This window comes from Tyto alba, unplaced genomic scaffold, assembly GCF_018691265.1.
Source record: "Tyto alba isolate M040663 unplaced genomic scaffold, T.alba_DEE_v4.0 Super-Scaffold_9, whole genome shotgun sequence".
Taxonomy (NCBI): domain Eukaryota; kingdom Metazoa; phylum Chordata; class Aves; order Strigiformes; family Tytonidae; genus Tyto; species Tyto alba.
Window position 1 is genome coordinate 32,045,367 of NW_024881330.1, and position 21,531 is coordinate 32,066,897.

At 40.8% G+C, this 21,531-nt stretch overlaps 1 long non-coding RNA gene across 4 annotated transcripts in view; it reads left to right on the plus strand.

Annotated features, from left to right (window-relative positions):
* Nucleotides 1–613: 613 nt before the first annotated feature.
* LOC116965311 overlaps nt 614–21,531 on the plus strand; it is a 112,091-nt gene continuing 91,173 nt past the window's right edge. For 2 of the 4 annotated variants that reach the window (XR_006164715.1, XR_006164716.1), the window contains exons 1-2: nt 614–674; nt 2,577–2,617. This is a non-coding gene — a long non-coding RNA (uncharacterized LOC116965311). Of the gene's footprint in view, nt 675–1,337; nt 2,036–2,576; nt 2,618–21,531 lie in introns of those variants that run through there. The other 2 variants (XR_004409277.2, XR_004409278.2) reach the window with 1 other exon arrangement.

Genomic DNA, 21,531 nt, shown 5'->3' on the forward strand with positions numbered 1-21,531 from the left:
TGGAGCTGTGCCCTCCCGGAGCAGGCAGGGTGTTGGCACCCTTCTTCCTTCCGCGGTGCCATTTGCAGCGTGCTGTCACTAACTGTCACGCTCTTTCTCTGTGCGTGCTTCCCTAGAACAGGTAAGGCAGGATTATGCTTTTCAAGCTTCCTTGAGGTCAGTAAACAGCATTGAGTAAAGCAGGGCCCTGAGCATGAGTCTGAGGCCAGGTTTCTCTTTTGAGTTGCTCCTGATGATTTCTGAATTGCAGGAACTAGTTGTGTTGGTTTTTTTTTTTTTTTTTTTTTTTTCTTTAAATGAGAATAGTAAAATCTGGAGGTGATTTGGGGGAGGGAAACATCCCCAAACTCCACACCGGGCACAGAGAGAAGTGTGTGATCGACCCGCGTGCGAGCTTCCCTGCTGAGGCGGCTTTGGTCGGTTGGCGGGAGGGGGATGAGGCAGGTTTGGTGGGGTGCAGGGGGTGATCTGCCCTCCTGGAAGGCCCTGCCCTCCCGGGGAGCAGGCAGGCAGCCCCCCGCGCCCGGCCGCCTTTTTGGGGTGAAACACTTGAGGGCCTTCAGCTGTGTGACTGCGTGGGGGGGGGGGGGGGGGCGGGTAGGGTGAGGAGGAGGCGGAGATCTAATTACGCCGGGATGGCTGTGGCGAGACTAGCTTATCCCTAAAAGCAAACGGTGAGAAACGACTGAGTGCTGCGCATATTAGGGCGGAGGGAGGGGGTGGACGCCTCACAGGGCTGGGGAGCCTCGCCCGAACCGAAAGACGCCCCCCCCCCGGCCCGCAGCACCCCGGGAGGGATGGCCCTACCCCGGGCACTCCGGCGAATGCATGCCGTGGGGGGGGCTGGCACGGCGTGGAGCTGCGCGGCGCGGCGCGGCGTGGGGCGGGGCGGGGCGGGCGGGGGGTGCCCGGGCGCTGTCCGTGGTGCTGGAGGCGGCGGCGGCGGCGGCCCGGGCGGGGGGGGGCGGGACGAGGAGGGGGTGGGGCGGGGTTAGGCGCGGTAACGCCGCGTTGCGTGGGGGGGGGGGGGGGTGTGTGTGTGGGGTGTGGGGTGTAGCTGTGCTCCCCCCCCCCACCCCAGCGCTCAGCCCGCAGCGGGGGGTGGAGGGCGGCGGTACCGGCTCGGCCCGGCCGCTCCCCGGGGACACCGGGACAGCGCTGCCGGCACGCAGCCTGGCTCGGCGGGTCCCCACCCCCCGCCGCGGCACCCGGCACGCCCCGCAGGCGGCAAACCCGCCCTGGCATCTGTCTTTTTCTTTCATTTTTTTTCCCGCCCCCCCCCCCTTTTTATTTTTTTTTTTTTTTTTTTTTTTTTTTTCTCCGAGCTAAACCGGCAGGCAGAGCGGGAGGTTTCCCGCAGCCCCGGCCACCTCGGGCTCTGCGGTGGCCCCGCGGGAGCGGCGTTTCCCCGGTGCCCGGCGGTGCGGGAGCGGCCCCCCCGGCCCCCCCCCCGCAGCCCCAGCCCCGGGAGCCGCCGCGGGTTTGGCACCCCAGGGAGGGGGGGGTGCCGAGAAAGCGGTGCGACAGAAGGCAGGGGCATCACTGTCGTGTCAAACCCTCGGCGTATACGGGAGCAGTTACTAGACACTCCATACATCATTTCTGATCCGCTGCCACCTTCTAATGTTGTGTTTCGCATAAATTCTAGAGGAGCATGACCTGAGCTCCAGCACGTCCTAGCGAGGCTAGGACTTGTCTTCTTTCACAGGCTGGGCCTTTTCTTGATTGGCAAGAAAATTAATTTCCAGCCAGGCCTACCACCAGGTCTGTGGATGAAGGCGCTGTAAGGATGTGCTGCTGAGCAAAGCGCTCCTTAACTGCTTCTAAATAGCTGTGGGATATAACTGGGACTGTCATCCCACTTTTGCTGGACACTTCTTCTGTGGCCTTGGCCAGATCATTGAAAAGCTTTTGTTCTTTTTTTCCCATTTGTTAAAAAGGATTTTACTTTTTACCCCGTTGCAGGCAAGGGAGAAGGGAGGTGATTCTGGGAAGATAAATGTTCATGCAGCACTGTGAAGACTGTTGTTGCTAGGTAAATTAACTGTATTGGCACTGAAATAATGCAAGTGGCTGAGATGGGAGTAGGTCATGAATCTCTTGCTCTCTGCCTGTGCTTTGTGTCTCTGCTGCATAGGCTGGCAGACTCTCGGGCCTTGTTTAGTTTTTTTTAAATAACTTGAGAAATTCAGCTTTTTCTTACTGACTTTTAGGAGACTTGTTTACACTTAGCCTTTGTCATTAGGAAGTATTATGGATCTTATTTAGAGCAGCTGAGTTTTTTTGTTTAACTTGGTCACTCCTACTTCTTCTCTAGGCTTCCCAGAGCGGTTTCTCTTTGTGTCTATGCAATATAAAAAATAATTAGGAATTAGTTCATGATTAGCTTGTTTTCATCCTTATTGCCTCCAACCCCTCCCCAAAACCTATGGTAAAAGATATTATTCAGACTGTATAAAGAAGCCCTCAAAAGTCAGAGAAGACTGGTGCCTGTGAAACCTCAGTTACCCTTCCTATCCATATACATCATGATATAGTTTTTAATGATATACTTACATGCTATTTTTTTCCACCAGATTCTGCCTACATACATAACAAGATGGACGATACTCCCTTGGTGAGCACTATTTGATATTTTGTTTTCATTCTGTTCTCATAAAATGGAACCTTGACACAGTCCTCTGTGCCCTTGAAAGTATGGGTACAGTAAAGATTTTCTTGCAGGAATGTTTGCCAGAATATTTTCCTAACATGGGTGCAAAAATCTTTTGTCTAGCCTTATTCTTCACAGCAGGTTAAGTATAGAATAGATGTTAACATAGTTTGTGTATCAGTAAGCAACTAAACCCTGCATATTTTAATGTGCAATTTAGAGAGACTGCAAACATATACATGTGTGATTTTGTAATTTTTGTAATGTTTTGGCTCTTTTTGTAAGTTTTTCTGATATTTTCTGCAGAATGCTATAAATATACCAAGCAGATGAAAAGATTAGCTGTGTACTGAAAACATATGGAGAAAGAAAGAGCACTGATACATATACGTAACTGTGTTTTATATCTGAAGCATGGTCCTCATTTTCTTCTTGAATAGTATTTTTCTAATCCCTTCATTTTCCTAAGTAATATTCCAGTTGTAGAGCAGTAACGTGCTGTTATGTTTCTATTAGCATTTCTCCACTTCTGAAATTGTACTTTTTGGCTGAACATTGCCTATCTAAAAATCATCTTGTTAAAGCTTGATAGTGGTTTGATAAGCCAGCTGCAAACAATGTAGCCATTAGTGATTTCAGTTGCTACTCATTCCACATACAGGTTGGAATAGTGCAGCTTTACTGCTCGCCTGCTTTCATGCAGGCTTTTATGCTCGTGTGGCTGCACGTGGTGTTCCTTTCAGCAGCATTCAGGATCACCGTGGGGAAGCTTAATAATGGTATCACGATATTTGCGGATTTTTTTTATTTTCCCCTAGAAATTACTAAGCAGTGGCTTAATGCTAACATGGGGATTGTACATAATGAGATCTCCCTCAACACCCCTGTCCATGAGACGTGAGCTGGAGCTGTGCAAGGCTGCGTGCTGGGGGGGACTTGGTTGCATCTAGGCTCTGTCCCGTGCTGCAAATACATAAACCACCATAGGCCTTGTGGGGAAAGATGGGGCAAAATGAGATGGAAGCCAATTGTATGATTCTGAATGAGGACAGCATGTTTGTGAGACCATGAGAATTGTTATATGGGGTCAGAACAAGGAGCCATCTAACCAGTAGCCTGTAAATTTTATATCACGCCCTTCCAAGGCCCCACCGTGTTCTTGCCTTGGGTGAACGGGTCATCAGCAGCTCTTAGGGGCAACTTGGATGGGAATCTCAGTGCCTGTGGGCCTGCTTTGGTTTCTCATTCTGAGCCATCTCCGGGTAGGCCACCACTGGGCAGTCTCCCCACACGCCTGCGTACATTCAGAGCGCTTGCAGAACTGCTGTTAGAGATGCTCAGCTTGATTCCCTCTGTGAATCTCTATTTTCTACATTTATAATCCTTTGACTCTCCCCTGCCTTCTTGTTTCTACTTCCATATTCCCTTGCATTTGTTTTCCCTAATTTCTTTCCTCTTGAGTTCACTGTTCACAACAAAAGCCTTAGGGTTTTTTGTGTTGGTTTTTTTTTTTTTTTTTTTGTTTTGTGTTTTTTTTTGTTTTGTTTTGTTTTGTTTTTTTTTTTTTGTTTGTTTGTTTTGGTTTTTTAGGGGAGAGCTGACACTTGTCCCTGAAACAGGAAACTGTGTAGGAAGAGTAGCCACAAACACAGGCGTAGGAGTAAGGCAGCAGAGAGCAATCATATATGATAGAGCTCCCGGTATTCTCCCTGTGTATGCAGTTTGAGGCCTTCCTATTGTCTCTATGCATTTAGTAACTGTTTAGTAGTCCAATCTCTCTGTGTTATCACTGGCTGTATGTGAACGCTGGGGGAAGGCTGAGAGTAGAAGCGCATGCTGTACCTCTTCAGGAATTGTTCCAGCCACAGACTGTTCTCAGAAGATGCCTGAACCTGATACTGTTTTCCTTCTCAGTGACCCTTGGCAGATCTTTCTTTCTTCTACAGCGTCCACAGTGTCCCATGGCAGTTGGTTCCACAGGGCAGCTCCTTGGTGTGTAAAGAGACATTGTCTTTTGCTTATTTTAGGCATGTGTCCTACCAAGACCTATTTTGTTTATCTGGGTGTGAGCTACTAAGTGTGCTTTCAGTCCTAGAATCATAGGGTTCTTCACTCTTTAAAGTAAAAAGAAGCAAGAATACCAGATCCAATTCTCCTTTAAAAAATGGGAGGAGACAAGTAGATGCTGGAGAATGAGTTAGATTAGGCTGATGGGGGACCGTGCCATCTGCTGCACCTGAGAGGTTCACAGTGAAATTTTCCTAGAAAAACAAAAGTGTCAGTGTTAGGAAGATCTATATCACAAGTCATTTCAAGACCAGGAGGCCTAGTTTGAAAGTGTCCTCCAAGTCCACCTATTGAAATGAGGTGTATACTGGCACGTTCCTGATTTGGTTTCCTATCTGTACCTTTCTGAATAGTAAAATGTTTCTAAGGTAACAAGAAATCAACAACAAAATTATGCTGCAAAGTGCCTAATTCACTTTGCTCTGTCTTCCTTACTGTTTGCAGTGAGAAAGTACATGACTATTTTAACTTTCTTTTGCTGTTTTTGCTCTTCTTCAGATTGATTAAATTTCTTATGACTGTTGGCTGGTTATCAGCTGTTTCATCATGGCTTTTGTATCACACCCCTTGGAGAAGACCAACAGACCATTTGATACTCCAAGTATATTCCAGACTGTTTTTTTCCATGTTGTAAGGTGTACCCTAGATACGTGTGTTTTAGGACAGTAAGTGTTATGTTATTGTTAACTCTCAAACCAGAATTCAGTTCTGGATATCAGGATCATTATCAATTCTTTTTGCAACTAAAATTTATTTTGACTAACTTGGTGATTTATCACAGTAAAGACAACAGATGATGATAAAGTAAAAATATGCTGAGGATAGATAAACTTTGAAGGTATTAGTTGCATTTGGGTGAAACTCACACTTAGAGGGAAAGAGTAGCAGAATACCACTTTGAGAATGAAGTGTAGGAGAACTTTTTTCTTTCTAGTCTTGCTCTTAACCCATTAAAAAGTTTACAGGAAATTTCATTTAACAACTGTTTTTGCTCACAACTTTGCCAGACTTCATTATCTTAATCTGACATTTTCAATGTTGCATGCCCATTGATTATTGTTTGTGTTTGAAAAAAGTCAGCTGAGATGTCTTAGCTGGTTTTGAGGATAAATTTTATGCAATATGACAATGTTTTGCTGATTCTGGTGGTCTTTTCTTGGAAATGAAGTAGCATGCCTTATTCTGCAGTTGATAATTGAAATCAGGCAGGCAACTGTTTTGGTAGCAGATAGATGGACTGTCTTTTCACTGTAAAAATCTGCTTAAACTTGGCAACATCTTAATGCTTTAGAAAAAACTGTGCTTTATAATGCTTTTGGAGACACTTGCTAAAATCTTAACAGGTAAAAATCTCTGAAGTTTCTCTCTTCACTGAGCATGTTTATTTTCTTTTTTTTTTTTTTTTTAACAGTGTCTGTCTCATCTTTTGGGAGTGAGACCTGGTCAGGGAAATAGGAAATGGGATGGACTAAATGCTAATTATGAAGAACACAAAGAAAGAATTACAACTGGAGTAATGAGGGAAAGCTGGGATTGGCAGGACAAAGAAATTGCAATGAAGAAGCCTTTGGGAGCACGGATAATTAGGGTTGCAGGAACAGACCAGGGAAAGAGTAGGGTTGTGAGACAGGGCCTGGCATTTGTTTGCTGAAGAGATGAAAGACAGGATTTGTGGCATAATGTGGGGAGGTGGTTGCTTGGCAACCTTAATTCAGTCCCCTTATGATACATGTGTGATCAGATACTGTTTTTATGCAGGATGGACCTGCTCTTAGGGACGTACTAGGGCTGTGCAGGAGAGATGAGTGATGCCCGCGTGACTCCTGTCTCATTTATTGCTTGAGCTGGTAAATCATTAATGAAGGAAGCAAGGGGGGGCAAAAGGGGGGTCATGTGACTGAAACAATGCACTGTTGCACTGGACTTTTCCTATCTAGTGCTAACATCACCACTTAAACCAGTTCTGTGATCTCTCTCTGTGGAACCTCTAATAGTCTAGTAGCTTCTAATTATCTGATTTTTCATGACTACCTTTAAAGTACTAAATCCAGTTTGTTCATCAGTCACACCTGTGACTGATGCTGCAACCTCTGTGTTTGAAATATAGTTAAATACTTTTAAATTACATCTATGATGCCTCAGACAGGACATCTAAAACCAGTGTGTACCTCTGCCTTTAATTCTTCTGTTCCTCCACACCCTGTGTTTTAGACAGCAGTACTACCTTTTCTTTGCCACTGTGGATTTTTATGAAGCCAAATTAATTTGCATTTGTGCAGCACTCAGTTATTGAAGTGATGAGTACCATTGAGAAGCCCTGGAGGAAATTAATAATTCTGCAATCATAACGCAATTGAATAATGGGCAGTAAACAAAGCATGGGCCACACAGTGAGTTATGAGGTGAAAGCAAAATATTGATTAGCTGTTTGGTGAATGAAGCAGTGGTCCTATGCAAAAATAGTGATTAAAGACTGTGACAAAATACATGTATGCCAGATGTTGTTATCACCCTTGTACAAGAGAGATTTCCAGGAGGGGCACTAAATGATGTACTGATGCCCCATTTCCTATTATATTCTGTCTCTAGGGCAGGGTCATTTGTTTGGATAGTATGGAGTTTCAAGTTTGTGATGAGCACTTTAGTGGCTGTCCTCCTGTTTTAAATGTGTAAGAGTTATGAGTGTACTCTCTGCTCAGATAAAAGGTGACAGAGATTTTGGAGGTTCTTGTCTCTTACAGGAGTTAGCTCCACACTATGTCCTACATAGTGAGATACACTGCTCATTGCCTCTGACTAGTATGGTTGGGTACATTAAGGGTAAATAGGGCTTAGGCAGAGATTTAATTGGTGTCATGGAAGGTAGTGGCAGTGCATTAACACCTTGAGCCTGGTTGGAGATTAGATAAACATATGTAATGGTATTGTTTTCAAGGAAAAAGGTATTATATTTCATACAGGTAGGGAGCTTTCTAACAACCTAAATTGTCCAAAGAGAATAAAGAATTGTTTCCTTTTGTGTTGACCTTTCGTTTTGATTATTGATACACACAGAGTGGTTTTTATTAGTGTCTGCTTGGAGGTACTGTAGGTGTGGGTCTCAGTAGGAATCTACTTTTTGGATCACATAAAATTTCCCCTCATGTTTGTTGGTTCAGCTCTGAACTTAAAAAAGCCCATGTACCACTTGAGTTCCAGCTCTGTTATATGGGTGGTGGTTCTACTGACTGGCATACATCTGTTCTGTACCTTTTTGCTTTTTCTTGGTTTTTATTTTTATATGCAGCTTTACAAGGCCAGTATGGTGCAGTCTGATGTCACTAAGTGCCCGCTCAGTTTTTGCTCTGTAGCATAATTAAAACAGGTCTTTGTGTTTGCCACATGGAGAAGGTGGTAAAAAAACAGTGCTACCAACAGCCTATACTATTTATGTGTTTTGCTTTGCATAACTGTTTCTTTTTTCATGTCTGGAGTTTGAATGTAATCACTATGTCCAGAAGGAATGAATCTTTTCCAGTAAATCTGCAGACAAAGAAGTAAAAGGGAGTCTTATTAAAGGACAGAACTTGAAAAGTCTGTGAGCTATTATTCATATGAGCTAATTCAACAGCCAATTAAAGGCAGTAACTCACTTTTATCTTTTCTAGGGCTGAAAAATTCCTGTCTGACTTCTGATTTCCTATTCAGTCAGATGCTACTGGATTCAAGTCATGTAAGGGCTCTAACTTTAGCCAGAAAATTAAAAAAAAAAAAAAAAAAAAAAAAGAGCAAAAGCTGCCTTCCTTTGTCAGTGACTCCATGGTGGATAGCTATCGTAATAACCAAATTATATTAGATTAAACCTTCCAGTAGCAGCTGAATGGGACTGACTAGGAGTACATTTTCATACTGGTTTTTAAACTTAATCTCAAATTGTTCAAAAGTTCTTTGAAGTGTGGGGTTTTGGAGTGGACTTCTATTCCTCCAGAGAAGCTGGTAGAGAGAGGAATCTGGATGGGTCATATTGTTGGTAACCCACGCATTACAGCTTCACTCAACACATGAGCAAAAGGAGAGATGATTGAGGGCAGTTCCTGGGGAACAAATGAGGTTGTAAGCTGAAGAGTGAAGCAGTTTCATTCTAGGGAAGGTTCAAGTAGGAATCTACACTGGCAGAGGCACATACACTTCTCTTGCTAGCCACAGTTGTAGTCTGTGGACTGCTATAGGATATCAGCTTCAAAAGGCTGGTAGCTTTTAGAATTAAGTCAATTTTAGAATTAGAAATATTTTATTACCCAAAATTTCAGAATATAGAATACCATCTTTGTATGATGGCTTGCAGTAGAAAATCCAGCTGCTTTCATGTACTGAACAAATATGCAGTTACTCTTACATTCTAACAATTATTTGGCAAAATTACTCTCATTTTCCCCAAAATTTTCTAGAAAGGTATCTAATCCTCACCTGGAAGCACCGAGAGATGAAAAATCCGCTAATACTTGTGAAAAATGATCACTAGTTTTTAATTTTAATTTCTCTGCCTTCTATCTTCTGGTTTTCCTCTTTGCGTCTTCTGTTTTAGTATTCTGGTTTAGTTTCCAGTTTCTTCTTTTCCTGAAAAACCGAGATGAACCGGGCCCTGAAGTTTCTTGCTTTAAGGCATTATCTAAGTCCTGAGCTTTATGGTCCTTATTACATTACTGTCCTTTTTAACATCTTGAAAAAAAAAAAAAAAAAAAAAAAAAGTAGTAGACAGGTACATATTATTCTTAAATGATCTCATCAACAGGCAAAAACTGTCTCTGCTTTTGCTCATTTTTTTTTTCTTTTAACATGTTCAAAAACTGTAGTAACTTTTCTTGCCATAATGCAGCTGCTTAAGAGTTTATGCCATTTCTCCATGGGGACCCACAGACCCCTTTCAGACTCTGCTTTCCAAGTTATTGTTCTCTGTTATGTTAGACTGCCTATTGCCCGATCTATGCCTTTGTATTGGAAGATAATAAAATGCAAATTTGTATTATTTGCAAAATGTAACAATTTTATTTTTCCAGATCTGTAACACATGTTCCAGTGTGTTGCAGTGACCATCTACATCTTAGAATCATAGAATGGTTTGGGTTGGAAAGGAACTTTAAAGATCACCTAGTTCCAACCCCCCTGCGCTGGGCAGGGCCCCCTTCCCCCAGCCCAGGTTGCTCCCAGCCCCGTCCAACCTGGCCTTGAACCCTTCCAGGGAGGGGGCAGCCACAGCTGCTCTGGGCACCCTGGGCCAGCACCTCACCCCCCGCACAGGGGAGAATTTCTTCCTTGCATCTAATCTAAATCAATACTCTTTCAGTTTAAAATGGTTACCCCTTGTCCTATCACTACACTCCCTGATGAATAGTCCCTCCCCATTTTTCCCGTCAGCCCCCTTTCAGTACTGGAAGGCTGCTATAAGGTCTCCCCGGTGCCTTCTCTTCTCCGGGCTGAACACCCCCAACTCTCTCAGCCTGTCTTCGTAGGAGAGGTGCTCCTGTCCCTTGATCATCTTTGTGGCTATAGTAATGATTTAAAGTTAACTGATAAAAGAAACAAACCAAGTGTTCTTTCACATCTGATTTTTAACAGTGTTGTTTCATCCAGTATCAGATCCTGCAATTAACATGTCTCAAGTAGCCTTATATTCATATATAGGTAAGCATCGGTTACCTGAAGTTAACGAGACACTCCCTGACTTTACTAGGACAAGCAGAAGCTCCTCAGTACACCACTCTGTGAGCATGAAACTGTTTGAATGTGGAGAAGTTTGCAAAGACTGGGGCATAGTGTCATCCTGCTAAGTACTATGTTTAATTCTGTGAACAGTTTCATTAATTAGACCTATTGAAGGTGGAGTAAATGCTCCAATCAGTAGAGTGTCATCAGTTCATAATTTTTTAAGTCTGGAAAGGGCTATTACTTTGAGTCATTCTGCAAATAATGATTTATGAAGTCACAAGTTTTATTAGTATTTTCATATCTACTAGCACCAGTTTAATAGTCCCATTTAGATTACTGACAAATGATGCTTAACAGCTGATTTAAAGTAGATCCTGTTTTTTTGGCATCTATATGACAAGTCCCTCTTTAGATAAAGATGCTGTGCTTGCTATTGCTTCTTCAATCTCTCTGATTAATCAGCCTTTAGACATGTAGTATGATCACATTTATTTAGGGCATTTCCAAAAATCAAAACATCACGTTAGTTCAAGTTACTTTTTACAGAAAACTGTTACATGAATATAACAAATTTATATCCCTCATGAGCTTTTCCATGATACTGCTTAAGTTTTAATTACTAAGACTAAATAAATACAAACTTTTAAATGGGATTCCTAGGTATTAATATGGATCAGTGAAGTATTCCTGTATTGCCAAAACAGTTCTGATTCCAGTCATTGGGTTTTAATTTCAATCCTTCCTCTGGTAATAGTTTTCACAAATGGGAGAAATTCAATTGTCTGAAAGGATGATAAGAATCCTGAGCAGCAAAAAGAATGCAGCATCCATCATTTCTGAGAAACCATGTATCCCTTTTGCTAAAAAGGAATAATTTAAAAAGTAAATAAGGTACATTTTGGAGACCTCAAATTTTCAATTCAGTAATGCATTTAAATTGGCATTATTAAACATCAATTATGGCAGCAGTCATTCTAAAGTGAGAATTGTCAGCTAAAAGTTTGCAAAATTCAATAGGTTTGAACTAATATAGTACAGCCCATTCCCTTTTTTTATCTCAGTAGTCATTGATCTCACCATTCTAGCAGTAGGATAATAATTTTTCCTATGTCTACGGTGGTTCTAGGGGCTAAGAATTTGCTTCGAATAGCCCATGGAGAAGAAAGGAGTGTAACATTTAGGTGACATAGTTATTTGAAAACTTCAGTTGTAGTGAAGAATGGAATTGCTATGACAGTAAAACAGCAAGAATTTTTTCCTGGTGTGTCAGGGTTTACAAGATTTTTTTTCAATTTTATAGTTATGGAAACTGAGGTCATGTTGTAATGTGACTTTTGAAATGCCACACCTTGACAGTCAACATGTTTCACTAAGAAATTTGTTTTCTTTACTCGGGAATCTTGGTGCTCAACTAAACCTTCGTATATCAAAAATCCTCACGTGTAGTAACTGTCGGTTGTCTTGTATGATTTTATTCCATCCAAAGGAATCCAGTTTGCATACTCCAGTCAATGGTAGGATGTCCATTGGTAAACAGATTCTTGATAGGAGTGTGGAGATGTCTTACTTCTCTGCACAGAAATGGAATATTTTAAAACTGTTCAAAGATTTGGGAGAACAAGGGAAGGAACTACTAAAATGATTCATGAGCTGTAAGAAATACCTCATCCCTTGAGAAATAAAGAAATTAGGATGTTAGTGAATTAAAAACAAGATTCAGAGGTGACCTCATTAAAATGTGTGAGCATATTCACAATAAGAAAATTCTGAGTACTACAGGAGCAATAGCTGGAAGCTGTCACAAGTCAAATTCAAATTAGAAATTCTATGCCTGTTTTTAACAGAAAGAGTGATTAATCATTGAAATACATGATGAAGGGAAGAGATGGATTCCCCATCTCTCATTTTCAAATTAAGATGGGATGTCATTCTGGAAGATATATTTAAGTCAGACACAAAGTTATTGAGCTCAGTACAAAGGTAATGGCCTGTGCTAAGTAGATCAGATTAGGTGATCACAAATGGCACTTCTGGATTTAAGCACTGTGACTCCATGAGATCACGTCTCTGCCAAGAGCTGAGTGAGCAGCTGGTGTTTTCTGTGTGGATCATAAATTGTACTGCTTCTAAAATGCAGGTTTCCCAGCCCCTACACTATTATTATTCAGGTGTGTGGAATATGCCCTAGAAGAATTTCTCTGTGGTAATCCTGGCAAAATTAACTAGACCAGTGACTGGAGAAGTTACTGAAGACTGTTGACTTTAAAATGTCTTGGATCAGGTGCCACAATTTTGTCTATTAACACAGTGTAAAAACTTCCATACCAACTCAAATCGAGTGCCTCTGTAGCCCTTTGACTTGTTTCTGATACCAGCCAGGATGTTAACAGCATAAAAAAGAGCATGTACATAGGGGTGTAGCACAGTTCAGGTTGGAAGGCATCTCAGGACCACAGCAAGGCCAGACTGAGGAAAGACCAGGTTGCTCAGGGCTTCCCAGCTTCTGGTGGTCACTGGTCGAGAGGCTGCTTAAACAGCACCTGGAATGCTGTGTTTAATATGTGTGGTGTTGTTTTTTTGTTTGTTTGTTTGTTTGTTTGTTTGTTTTTCTCCCAGATTTGTCTAGGGCTATTTATATGTTGACTGTCCTTAGATCTGATAGAGAGTTTCACAATTGTACACTGTACGAAAAGCCCTGCTTTATTCTACCTTAAACCTGCTCTTTACCCACAGTTTATCCTGTGAAAAATAATGAATAATCATTTTCCTTCTCCCATGGTCCACATTTTACTAAAGATCTAGCGTAGTCCTGTTCTTCTACCTTGGTAATAAAATGCAAATATATCTTTGTGCTTTCCTACTTTAATACATGAGATTAAAATCTGATGTTGATGACATTAAAAATAATGGAGCAAACACACGTTGTTCCTAAAGGTCTTAGCTATAATGAGTTTTGGCTTCACTCAATAAAAAATCTTCTACAAAGCATAGCCTATTCAAGACTGAATATGCTGTGGAAAATCAATTTTCCATGGCTGCTTTGGCCCTGTGCAAAAGCTGAGTGGTTTTTATAGCAAACCAAGCCTTTTGTTTTATGATTTGTTCTGCTTATAAATTGTGAGGATTGAGCTACTAATTTACAAAGGACAAACAAATCTTGTGTGACAGCTTAATCACCTAATTAATATCTTAAGTCAGAAGTTTTATTGTATTTTGTTGCATTTGTGGGATTTTGCACATTAACACCTAAGCAGGAACATGTAGTAAAATATATCATGAATTTATCAAATGTCAAAACCCATGACACAGCTTAAAACTATAATTTTTACAATGAAACGATATTTGAATAATTGTCACGTTGTAAAACTGCAGCCCTGTGGAGGCTAATGGAAAACTGCATTTCAGTATAGTTCCTGAGGACTGCTCCCAATGCATTAATTAGGAAAATTACCACTAGCTTTGTTGGGATGAGATTGGGTCCAATTTCTTGGAATAACAATCTGATTTTGTTATGCACACTCATGTGCCATAAATCCTCTGCACATTAGGGTGCCAACTTTCAAGCCAAAGTCTCGTTCTCCGTGAATAAGCTTGGATTCAGTCCTGCGGGCTGCAGATATTAGTACAAAGAGTTAAGGCCTGAGCAGACAGTGTGTGTTATTTGCTTAGCACGAGTGAAGCCACGTTTCTGCGCTCTGCAGAAGACCTGGGAACACGCAGAGCCCCAACAGGAGTCCATGAGCGAGCAGCAACCGGCAGCAGGGGCCGGGCAGGAGGAGGGACCTGGCTCCACTGCAGACGATGAGCACACTTGCCAGCTCTCAGGACTTGATTTGGTCCCCAGTACGAAGTGGAGGTAGTGGCCTCCTTGGCCAAGGCTTGCAGAGCTGGTCTCTGAAGAATTTTGGCTTAGAAAGATTTTGGCAACAGCATCCCCAAAAGCTAGCGGCTGAACATCTCGCGGTGGATGCTAGGCCTAGCTTTCACAGGTCTCCTGTGTTTCTTTCCCTCATCTAATTGAAACGGAAGCAATTAATTGTCGTGCTCAGCAGCTCCACTGGTTTCTCAGTAGAGTTTTTGTAGTCAGTTTGTTGACTCCCTGAATAACTGGACTATAAAGTCACACGTGAAAGTTCTGACCAGCTGCAGCAAGCAGCCACATTTCCATGGATTTACTCTGAATTTATACCAAGGATTACACTTCTACAGGGGTATTTTACTTTTGGGTGATACCGATGCTGTGAACTACTTACAGTGGTTTCTGAAACGGAAAGCTTGCCTAACATTGGCTTTTCTTACTAACTTCAGGCAGCTTTCCTGGAAGCTTCACTCAAGTTTAGGAAACTCTGGGGTTCATGCCTGAAGGTCTTTGCTTCAAAGCAAATCCAAATGAATTTCGGTGCCTCCCCCTGGCTATTGCTTTGAAATTTTGAGTTAATTTGATACCTCCTGCAGATACTTTGGAAATTCTGTAGTGTGGAAGCAATGAAAGTGACATATTCAAGTAACAGCAATGAGAGCCATCCAGGATCCTCTTTGTAGCCTTGGGTAAGGGGTATTCCATTCCACCTTTCAAAAGAGTTAGGAGCAGTCTCTATTTTTCAAAACTAGACATTCAGGTTCCAGTCCCACTCCCATTACTTCAGTGGTGCATTGATTCATTCTGTAGTGTGTCTCAGAGCAGCATTTCTGCATGAGTGAAAGAGAGAAATACAGAAGAAAAAAAAAAAAAGTACTGTTTAAGGCTAAAAATGTCTGCTTTTACACTTTTATATCTCTAGATCTGTATTGCATCATTCTTTTTATGGGATAAACCCAGACTACTTCTTTATATACTCCTATAACCTTAACAGTGAAGTAAAATACAAATATTTGGTTCAGTTAGTGTTTTGTCTCAGATAATTTTGAATTTAAGATGGAAGACCATGATGTGTGTTTACACAATCATTTTCCAGGATTCTTTCCTGAGAATGTCAGTAAATGTGTTCATCCTATTCACATAGCAATGATTGCTGTAGTGCTGTCAGAGATCTCAGAAGTAATTGTGGGCCTGTTACCATGGTGTGCCCTGCTTCAGCTGCTGGAGTAATAAGTGAACTATTATGTAAATGTCCTTGAGGAAACATCAAGTGGTGAAAACAACAGCTGTAAGGACAGGACCCACTTATTAAAAAAATAAGGCCGACTAATTCATTGAGATCCCTGAGGATGAAGAAAAATGACTTCAGGGTAGTTTTACATGGAGAACTAAAGTTTGGTAATGGGACCTTCATTTTAGCAGACCCAGGTGTAAAAAAAGATAGTGACTGGAAGTTGAAAGAAAGTAGTTTCAGCCTGTAAGTATGGTTTACATTTTTAACCATGGATGTTAATCATCTCAATTATTTCTCAAAGGTTGTGATGGTTTTACTGTCACTGGCATTTTTACAAGTCAGTGTTTTCTTAGAGATATGTTCTCACCCGAACAGAAATTAGTTCAGGAAACATCTGTAGTAACAGAAAAGATTGTGTTGCATTATCCCAGTGCTCTTGGCTTGCTTGACAATTGCTGAATCCCTCACAATTTCTGACTACAAACGGCACAATGACATTATTTGCATTGACTTGTATACGGTCACTGTAAGCACTGTCATGACATGGGCATGGATACTTCACTTAGTTAAAGGCAGTGACATAGAGAATGGCATTTCTATGTGCTGCTTAGATCCACAATACTTACTGTTTGCTCAGTAGCACTTTCTTGTGTAAGGGCTGTCTCTCTCTGCCCTTTTGTCTATTTGGTTGTCCACCGGTGGCACCTGGTTCTGAGGTCACCACAGTTCCCAGGTTGGGTGGCAGGGAAGGAGGAGGGCAGGGCGATCTTGGTGTGTGGTGGAGGACCTCTTTCTTGTTGTGCTGTTGGGATGAGAAGGCACACCACTCCGCAGCCTTCTGCTCCCCCACAGTGGGTCTTTACCCAGTGCATCTGGAACTGTGATTTGGATAGCCCAGTGCTGGGACAAAAGTCAGGAGATGAAGATCTGAGGTCCTCTTTCCTCCTCTCTTCCTCCTCGACCAGTCCATGCCTATGAAGGTTCTGTATTACTGCTTAAATTGGACAGAAACCCTTGTGCTGTTCTGTGTTGCATAGTCTGTAGCAGAACTGTGTCCTTTAAGACACTGGGATACACATAAAAATAACTATAACTTTAATAATTTCTAACACATTATCTGAATCTACTTCAGTGAATGTTTTTTTGAGTGCTGATGAAGCATGCTATGTGTCCTGTCTGGGAGATAGAGCTGCAACAGGGTGCATCAAAATCCCCCTTTTGGAAGGATCTAAAGAAGACTTTCTCTTTTTTTTTTTTTTTTTTTTTTTTTAGTTTAAAAAGCAGGATAGAAAGCTATGATCTGTCATCTCTTTTTCAATTGTTCACGTTGGGAGAGTAATAACTCAGAAAGCCTAAGAGTGCTTGAATTTTTTTTTTTTTTTTGCAAGGCATAAGATATTAAAAAGGTTTTATTGTATTCCAGTTTACACTGCAAGTTCTAGCAAAGAGCTTTGCTTATTTTAATATATTTATTTGGCATGCTGAAAGGACCATACTTAGCAATTTTTACTTTCAATGTAGAAGCATTAAATCTTCCATATAGATATAAAGAAAATATTTCTGCACAGTGAGGATAGGAAACACTGGAATAGTTACCTAGGAAAGTTGGTGAGTTGCCATGTTTGGAGATACTTGAAACGTTCTTAGACACAGCCTTGAGCAACCTCATCAAACTGGAAGCTGGCCCTGCTCCTGGAGGTCTGCCTAGATGACCTTAATTCCTTCCAACCTAAATTATTGTATGATTCCTTAAGAAATTTATAGAACAGAGTTACTTCTTGGTTTGGAGTTATTCTGACTAATATTCTGCTAATTACCCTGCTTTGTGATGGTTTTTTATTTTTTTTCCAATGTCTGCATCATGGAATATATGTAAATAAAGGAAAAGCCCTGTAGAGACTTCTGTTTTCCATCATAGTTTTATGATAAATTATCATAGGAGCCACAATAAAAAGAATTGCTCACTGGTGACCACAGCCCTGGTACAGCATACCATACATGTATGTCCATACAGGGAAGCTCTATGAGAGGCAGCACGTCATTCCTTATCTTGCTGATATGTATCACTACTTATTGGATAGAGCTCGCCGCCCTGCCAAAGCATTTTCTGCTTTCTTTTGCTCAGATACATCCTTCAATTCTAGTTACCAGTACACACTCTAGTTTACAAAGTGCAATATTACATACCAAATGTAGGGGCATACATTTTTAACATGTACGGGAGAAATGGTAAGGTTTCAATGCCCATACGTTCGACCTTCAGCTAAAAAGATAACATAATAATAGTGATTGAATGTTCAGCCTATTTAAATTGGTGACAGCAATGAGAGATGTGCATTAGTCCACAGTTGGCTTGATGGTACCCTGCAGAATATTCTTCCCTTAGAAGTTCTCTTTCATCTGACATGATTGCTTTCTCTTTCTATTCTGCAGGGACTCACCTCCAGACCTGCTGGGTTTAGAATTAGTCCCATTAGTCTATTATTTTCCCTTTCAGCAATGACAGCCTCTTTAAGACAGGCCCTTTTTATAGAGATTTTAAAGGTTTTCTGTAGCTGTCGCTGAAGCCTGACAATTACTAAACCATCAGTAAATTAGCCCTGTTGCTCTTCGAGTCAGTGCGCCATTCTCAGGATTTTGCCTTCCCTCCAAGGTCTTTCAGGAATGACTTGTCTTGTTCTCTTCCCCCCAGAAAAAACCCTTTCAGCCATACTAAGCATTCCTCATTGCTGTAAACATAACCCCATCTTCAGTGCAAATACTTCGTAGACTCTCATGCACACATTAAGATGTCTTCTCTAAACTGTGAGACCATTGCAGCAAAGGATCTTTCACTGTAAGTCATGAAGTGCAATGTAAATACACATTTTTACATGGGTTTTAATATCAATAAGCCTGCAACTACAAAATAAAACCCTTCTGGCAAGGCAGGGATTGAGTAAAAGCAGAGAGTCCTGAGTAGAGCATCACCATCAAATCCTTGTCAGGTAGCTTGTACCTTATCATGTGAGCTGGCTGTTTTTAGCTTGGTTTCTGCTGCACTTTCCTGTTTATTAAATATTTATTCTGCTTGTGTTATTAATCTTTGTAATTATTTTATAACATGGTGCCCCTTATTTCATTTTGGGAAATTCACTGTGTAATTCGTGCAAATGGTTTTCAAGATTGCTTTCAAGCTTCTTTTGAAACATTTTCAAGGCCTTACCAATACTTCTGATTTTCTGTTTTCTTTTTTTCCCCATTTGATATCAATAATATTATAATTTCAGATGGCTCATCTCTTTACAGGTTCAGACTCCATCTGTGTTGTTTTTCCCCTAATGTTACAACGAGATCCTGATTTTCATAGTATCATAGATAACCCAGGTTGTTCTGCCTTCTTTATTTCCCTTTGTAGGGGATGGACTGTTCTTGTGCTTCTAGGAGGTTGTTCTTGAATAATTTTGCAGAATGTGAACATGTCGTGCCACCAGGAAGTAGGTCAGGGAGCTTCTCGTTGACATCAAATTAAACATAATTTCCCTCCCTGATTCAGACCCTTATTCATTATTCTTCTACTGAAGACTATTATTCTTGTAGTTTAGTCAAAAATGTCTCTAGAAGGGCATGGGGTGTTAGCCTTCATATATACTTGTGTAAAGCAATGGGTGAAGTTAATCTTTCATAGCTAAGTAGGAAAACAGGAGGAAAAATACTTAGTTTTTCCAAAACAACATGGAAAACTTCTGATTTGGAGGTCTGCCTTGGATCCTCATTGGCCATTTGATAAGGAAGGAGGTGATAGATATTAGCCTTGTCTTGGGGATTTGAAGACACCTTTATAGCTGTGTCAGGAATGTCAGGAAGCTTCATCTTTTAACTGTAGCTCTTTTACAGAATCTGCTGAAATCTTGATCCATTCATTTTCTTTTTTCTATCTTGGATTCATTTTTGGTGGTAAAATGGAATAAACAAAACCTCACAGAAATGTTGTGAACATTAATTAAGGACTGTTGACAAAACACTGGCTATTTACCATGTGGCCTGCCAAAGAGATACGCAGTTTTTTCACATTAACAGTAGAAGTAAATGGACATCCCAGAGGAAAATGATATATGCAAATATCAGCAAATAGGAATTATGGATTACCAGAAAATCTTGAATGCATTTATCCAGAACCATTAATAACAAAGCAGAGGCTTTATCTGAAGTGTAAATCTTTAACTTCAGAATAGTTTAATTTTCTATTTTAAACCCAGTAACTCTTGCTACTGCTGGTGGGCTGTGAGATGTTATTCAGGTCATTTATTCACTATTCCTGATGGAGCAAGAGAAGACAGGTACGAAAATAGTCTTCTTTATCATATGCAATATGAAACTTTCCAAAAAACGTATCAGATGTGATTGGATTTTGTAGAAAATTATTTCCCAGCATTTCCAGGGAACCAGTTCCCTATTTGGGGTGGGGGGGAGTGGGGCATGGGGATGGGTGGGAAACACACAACTGCTTTAATTTTACTATAAAAACAAAATTGTATCAGTTAAACCAAATATGAGATTATACAGTTTATTTGGGAAGTTTAATGGTTTCAGTAACATTTGATTTCATAGGAGGAAGGTGCCTGTGAAGTGAAGGAAGAGAGATTTCTTTTCCTGCCAATTTCAGTAACATTTTTATGGTTTATTTGTTCCACTGAGGATGGTAACCCTTTGTTAAAATACAGTGTGATAGGCTATTATCTTTTTGTTCCATAAGACATTTTTATGCCTTTTCTGCAGACTGTCTTTTGATTCAGAATTTGTACTGAACTGTCATATGAAGTCCAGTTTTGTGCTAGTACAAAGGTACAAGGTGCATCTTGTAACCATTGGTGCATCCCTGGAACACTGCCACAGCAGGACAACATGTTTTTTGATTTAGGCATGTGCTTTAGGAGCATTCCTGTTTGGAGGGACAAAATGTTTCATTATTTAGATGGCATGCATCAGATCAGTGCACACTCTAGTGTCACTCTGCTTAATCAACTAATTATGTTGCCAGCTGTAGTCTAAACTATCATCCTCCATGAGTCACGTTAGAAAGCACAAGGACACTGTTAGGAATTCCTTCAAAAATTATGTTTCTGAGAGCAGAACAATAATTAATTTGATCATTAGATAAATAACTGTATGTTTTCAATTGCAGTTAAATGGATTGTTGTAAAGGGCAATCTTTGTGTACCTCCCTTTGGTGTCTCCTTAAGTTCTACAGAACCCCAGGAAAAATGAAATAGTCTCTATGATTAAAATGTGTTGTCTTATTTTTGATGGTCTTTTAAGTCTCAACTGTAAGCAAAAAAAAAAAAATTAATCAGTGAATAAATCTCATTAGAAGTAATTCATCTTCCTCTGCATCCTTTTATAAGATAATCTTGTCACCCTTTCTCCTATTTTTTAACATGTCAACTGTTTGGTAATAGAATCCATTTCATAAATAATTTTATATTGCCCATCCCATCAGTGCTATGCTGTCCTTAGTACTTTGTGACAGAAAACATTTTATGATAACAGTTCAAGTGGGAGACTGCTATGAAAACATTAAAAGCAAGCTTCTATTTGCAGTTGTAGTGGAAATTAGAATGAAAATTGCTTACAGACATTGCCCGTAGAATACTTCACAGTTGCACTTCTGTATACAATAAAGATTGATTGAATTAATTGTAATGAATATTCAGTGCTTTGAAATCTGATTGCAAGATGGCTCAGTCTTAGGGGAAGCACCCGAGGCACTCCAAGTCTTTCTGTTTCCCTTGACCCGCTAGCTAACACATCTACATTATCCAGAACTGCAGCCCAGACAGAGCAAGGTCTGTACAGTGAAATGCCTTGAGACCCGATGTCCACGATGAATGCATTTTTACTTTAGACTACTATCTGCTTGTGAGCACTGAAATTACATTTCCGACAGCAGAAATTAATTTGATTTGGGTGCTTTTCTGGAGTATACTGTCTTGTTTAGTTTTATCCTGAAAGAATGAAATTCAAATTAATTTCAGTTTAAATTCACAACTGCAG